The following is a 6,000-nucleotide window of genomic DNA, read 5'->3' as shown; positions in this document are numbered from 1 at the left end:
CTGTATGTCATATGTCAGAGTTCTTCAACTGTAGTGGCTGGCGACTGGTGGCTGGCGACTGGTGGCATACCCATCTCTTGGCATTCTGTGAACAGACGTTCTCCACAGGTGACAGATTTGAAGAAAATGCTGGATGCGGCAACAGTGGAACACTCTCTGTATCGAGGTAGCTCAGTACAGCTCAGGTGATGTGTAGTCTTGCATTATCTTGTTAAAAGATAACATCACGGAGCCCTTGAAAATAGGGCACAGCGGTAGGCCTTAACAAAACACAAATGCAGTGGCTGCTGTCCAAATTACTGGCTATGTGAACCAGAGGTTGTGACATGTATCCAGTTGCACCCCATACCATCACATCACATGCTGGACCCGCATGAGAATGACAGGTACAATCTGGCCAGGTCTGTTGGCATCAGAGCCTCCACACACAAGTACATCAATTGTGACGATGTTGCAGAACCGAGACTCATCTGATACAATGACACAGTGCCATTCCTGTGTCTGGCATTGTTGTCAGTTGCACCGCTGTCAGTTCAACTCTCTCTAGAGCTGCATTAATGGCTTGACAGTCTGTGCTGCTCCAGATGCCATCACATTGTATGTGTGGATACTTGTCTCACTGTATACAAGCCCACTTCCTGACTAAATGTACACAACTTCACTGCAGGATCATGTACGCATGAGCGAACACTTGTCTGCCCTCTCAGGTGCTAGTTGGATGGCACTACGGAGGCCCTGCAAGGCATTTAGCATGGCCCTCCTGAACCTACCAATTCTATGTTCACACAAATTGAGATTCTGAGCAATGCAAGCAGCAATATAGTGAAACAATAAACCAGAGTCTCAGCAGACCATGAGCCTGCAACTGCCAAATCTGGAATGCTGATAAACATTTCTCCTTCTTCCATTATGCTTAACACGGTCATCGTGTAAACAACCAACACTGAAATAGAAGTTCTGAATGAGAAACCTGCTCCATAAGCTTTTCTTGCATACAGAATATGCATGGGAGTGCTGAAAAGTAATGCCTCTGAATTTTTTATTCTGTTCTCAATATCGGTCGAGGTATGACACATCACGCATATTACTTGGTCAACTTTCCCACTTCACTGACTTGTGGCACACCTCCCTCCCGCAAACAGATGGTGTCGCAATAGGCAGCCCACTCTGACCAGAGATTGTGAATATGTTTACGGTGCGCTTCGAAGAAGAGGCCCTGATGTCATCCAAATGGAAATCCACCTTCTTCTTCTTCTTCTGTTATGTGGATAACACACTTGTCATCTGGCCTCATGGAAGAGACAAACTTCTTGACTTCTTTGTACATCTGAACTCCACACGCCACAAAATCAAATTCACAATGGAGACCAAAGAAGAGGGAAGACTACCATTCCTGGACATCATAGTCAGGAGAATAATGGATAGCACCTTGTGCCACAGCTTGTATCTGACTCTATAAAACACATAAACGCAGTTCTCCCTATGTCACTGTGATTAATTTCAATAACAAAAAGTGAGATGAATGTTGCAGCGTACATTTAATTTCCACTTTGGCTTTGCATTCAAGATCAGTCTTACCTTAGAGTGCAACATTACATCTTTGGTTAATTTAATTATATGTTCATCAGATTTTGGTTATAAGGCACGTTTTGCTGCCTAATGTTTCATCTCCAAATACTGGAAACAATCCATGGAGGAAGAGGAGTATGTAAGACTTTGGTGGACCAGGTTGGAAGAATCTGTGAATTTCAATACTCTGTAGAAGAGCTCAATCATTTGAAAATAACTTTCAGACCTTGTGGCTATTCTAACAGATATACATAGGGCACTACATTCTAAAATATTTGCATCTTTCAGTGAGAAACAAACAACTAGAGGAAAAGTTCTGTTGCCATTTGTAAAAACTGTCGCAGGTAACGACCTCCGTGTGCTATGAAGAGAAGGTATTGACGCAGTGCTTAAACCAAACTGAAGACCACAACAGCAGCCATACTCAAGCAAATTGCTATGCAGTAGTTTCAGTGAATTTGACAATGATGTGGCTGCTTTCATTGTGGCCCAGTCATATTGTGGGGTAGGGAATGCCAGTGACTGGGCTGGATTTGTAGGTGACAGATGGATTTTTGGCAAAGCCTTGTATCAATACCTCCTTAATTATTGAGCTGAAAAACTGTAAAAAACATTCATACAGTAAAATCGCACAAAAAAATATCCTATTTCCGCAGGTATTGTGCCTTCTGTTTCTTTTTCATTACAAAAACATATTGATTCAAGTTTATAGAGTCACAACTATGTCACTGTGATTTGTGTAACACACATTCTGGAACATGTTCCAGGAATGTCATGAAACAGACAGCTTTAAATACTTACTCTAGCTCATCTTTCAAGACTTGCATGCCAACAACAACACCATCTATCCAATCTGTTTTTATTTCACTTTCATGTTAAGATTTCTCCACAAAGGATATCATCTGCCATGTAGGCAGTGCAAGAGGAAATTCCACACTCACATTTGGGTAATCAAGTGGATTCTGTGTCTTGTCAGAACCAAGTACAATCAACCCAATATCATCTTTACCACTGGTAAATATCTGGAAACATATTAAATGGTAAAAATAAGTTTTGTTTATAACAAGTTGTATACCAATAGAAACATCACACACAGATACTCTTTATAAAATTATTTAATTGGATAGATAAAAAATCTACTCACCAAGCAGTGGCAGAACACACACATAAAAGACTGTTGTGATAGGCAAGCGTTTGGAACCAGTGACTCCTTCTTCAGGCTGAATGGTTGCAGGGGAAGCAAGAAGGGTGAAGGAAAAGGACTGGAGAGGTCTAAGAAGAGGGTTAGATTTTGGGAAAGTTACCCAGAACCATGGCTCATGGGTGACTTACCGTACAGGATGAGAAGGAAAGACTAATTGTTGGAGACTGCATCGGGCAAGATTCGGAAACCTGAGAGCTTAAAGGTGGAAGACAGGGTAATATGCAAGACAGAGATTACTACTAAAACTGTACATGAGTTAATAAGAGTGAGAAGCTAAGTGTATTGTATGCAACAGCTGTGGGAGGGGGCAGTGAAAATAGACGGAAAAGACAATGAAAGATGTAGAAAGCTAAAACGGAGTGAAGCAAAGAGTAATTACAGTGAAGAAAAGCTGATACAGGAGAAATTAACGTAAATTGAGGCGAGGTGGGTGGTGAGAACCAAGGACACATTGTAGTGCTAGTTCCCACCTGCGGAGTTCTGAGAAACTGGTGTCTGGCGGAAGAATCCAGGTGGCATGTGTGGTGAAACAAGTGCCGAAGTCATGTATGCCATGTTGTAGAGCATGCTCTGCAACAGGATATTGTGAGTTTCCAGTATATACACTATGACTACGCCAATTTATCCTAACTGATAATTTGGTGGTAGTCATGCAGATGTAGAAAGCTGAACAGTGTTTACATAATAGCTGGTATATGACATGTGTCGTTTCTATTTCTCGCCTGATCCGCAGTTCTGTGTGACTTTCCCAAAATCTACACCTTTTCATGGAACTCTCCAGGCCTTTTCCTTTACCCTTCTTCCTTCCCCTTCAACGCTTCTGTCTGGAAGAGCCACTGTCTTTTATGTGTATGTTCTGCTGCCGCTTGGTGAGTAGATTTTTTATCTATTCAATTAAATAAATTTATCAATAATTTATTGTTTTTGTTGTTATAGTTACTCTTTATAACCTACTTAAAATACATCACGTACCCTCCTCTCCACAATTCTTCGAACACATAGTTTTGCCTTTTGTAAAAAATCACTGCGTTTCTGTATAACATACTTGGAGTCAAAGTGTCCAACATCTATTACAATTATAAACAGATGAAAGAAAGTCATTGTATTTATTGGCAGTATTACGCAATCAAATATTTTGAAAGAGTTCCAGTGGTATAAATTTACAATATCTTACAATTAAATATATACGTTTATTCTTTATATCAATTCTTAGCAATAATATAATAGTATAAATTGCAGAATCAATATAGCCAATTTTAATGTAATGACTGCAATACAAATACAAAATAACAACAACTTGAAAATGGGTATATCAGAATTTTGTATACATTCTAGCATTGCTAGATTTACTTTTAAATTTTAAAGTATATGAGCAGATTGAGCGACTTTCCATCCAGAAAATTTGCTGCTGGCAAGACCTCACTACAAAGAAAAATGGTCTTTCCGGAGTCAAATGCTAAAAAATTCATAAATACCAGCATTGTAAGTGATACAATCAGGTATTAAGCAATGGGCATAAATATCGTTCTGCTTGGCGAGAAAAAAAGTAGGTAGATGAAAGAGTAAATTGGGTGCAAGGATTGAACATAAACTCACCCAAATTGCAAAGGTTAAAAAAAAAAAAAAAAAAAAAACAAGAGGGTCACTGCTCAAGAATTGAGAACTGCCCCCCCCCCCCTTTTCTTTTACAGGTTTGCTTTCACTTTTCAGATGAGACCATGTCCCCCATATGTGAAGAAAATAGCCGATATGTAAAGAGAATTACAGATAAAGCGTTTTCTAGAATGAGATTTTCACTCTGCAGCATAGTGTGCACTGATTTGAAACTTCCTGGCAGATTAAAACTGTGTGCTGGACCAAGACTCAAACATGGTGATCGTAAACACAGACCTGTGCTGCCATTTTGGGAGGTAGATCTCGTATCTGGAAAGAGGAGATGACAGTTAGGGTACTATGGGTGACAAGCTGCCATCAATTTTTGATGGTGCAGAACCCACAATAGTGGAACTGCTGCCTAGTCCAAAGTCACCTGTTACCAGTCTTACCCCACAATAGTGTATCGAATCCAGATGTAATGTCGAAGCTGATAAAAAGTCATATGAGAGATTCCTGTAATCTAGGTGTGACTGCACCAGTGCTGCATACAGCCATATCAAAGTAGAGTGGACCACACCGTGGTCGGTGTCGCTGAGGCATAGAAGAGCATTCAGGTGTGACATACATGTCTGCTTTAGTTGACAAAGACGGGGAAGCCATGTCAACTAGGCATCAAAGACCGGTCCTAAAAAACACAATGACAGAAATGCATAACGTAGGTCATGGCAGCCAAGAAATGGATGCTATGAGTGAAAGCCCAGGATTGTGCTTGGTGTATTGCTAGCTGCATTCTGCCTCCAGCAATAGCCGTCGCGGAAGAACAGAAAAGATGGGGACACCATATGTCATGCAGCTGCCGCCAGATCATTGATAGCCACAAAAAGGAGAGTGACACTCAAAACAGAACCTTGTGAAAGCCCCTTCTCCTGCAGGGGGGGGGGGGGGGGGATGCTACAGGAGGCACCAACCTGTACCCAAAAAGTGTGACATGGAAGAAAGTTCTGGATAAAAATCAGGAGTGGGCCATGGAGGCCCCACTCCTTTAAGGTGGCAAGGATGTTATGGCACCATGTTGTATCATAAGATATATATGCAGATCAATGAAAACTGCAACAAGGAACTGATGCTGAGCAAAAGCTGTTCAGATAGCACACTTCAAGTGGACTAAATTATCTTCATTAGAGCGCCCTTGGCGAAAAGCACCCTGGATCGAAGCCAAAAGATCCGGGGATTCAAGGACACAATACAGCCTTCGACTAACCATATGTTCAAGTAACTTGCAGGACACTGAGTAAACAATCTGGACGACAGCTGTCCATTTGAAGAGGCAATTTATCTGATTTCAAAATTGGAATATCGGCATTTTCTCGCTACTGGGAAGAGAATTCTGCATTGCACCAGGGATGGTTAAAGAAAGGCCAGGTACACTGATGGGAAAATTTGCAACACCAAATAATAATTTATGTAGAGTAATGAAATACCAGGAATATGTGGTGTCACCGCCAGACACCACACTTGCTAGGTGGTAGCTTTAAATCGGCCGTGGTCCATTAGTACATGTCAGACCCGCGTGTTGCCACTGTCAGGGATCGCAGACCGAGCACCACCACAAGGCAGGTCTCGAGATGCGG

The 6,000-nt window shown here is 41.4% G+C and overlaps 1 pseudogene; it reads left to right on the top strand.

Annotated features, from left to right (window-relative positions):
- The first annotated feature begins 5,772 nt into the window (after positions 1-5,772).
- Positions 5,773-6,000, top strand: part of LOC124554866 — a 71,687-nt pseudogene continuing 71,459 nt past the window's right edge.

Source organism: Schistocerca americana, chromosome X (genome assembly GCF_021461395.2).
Source record: "Schistocerca americana isolate TAMUIC-IGC-003095 chromosome X, iqSchAmer2.1, whole genome shotgun sequence".
Classification (NCBI taxonomy): Eukaryota; Metazoa; Arthropoda; class Insecta; order Orthoptera; family Acrididae; genus Schistocerca; species Schistocerca americana.
The sequence above is the reverse complement of the archived record's forward strand: the minus strand, read 5'-3'. Positions and strand labels throughout refer to the sequence as shown.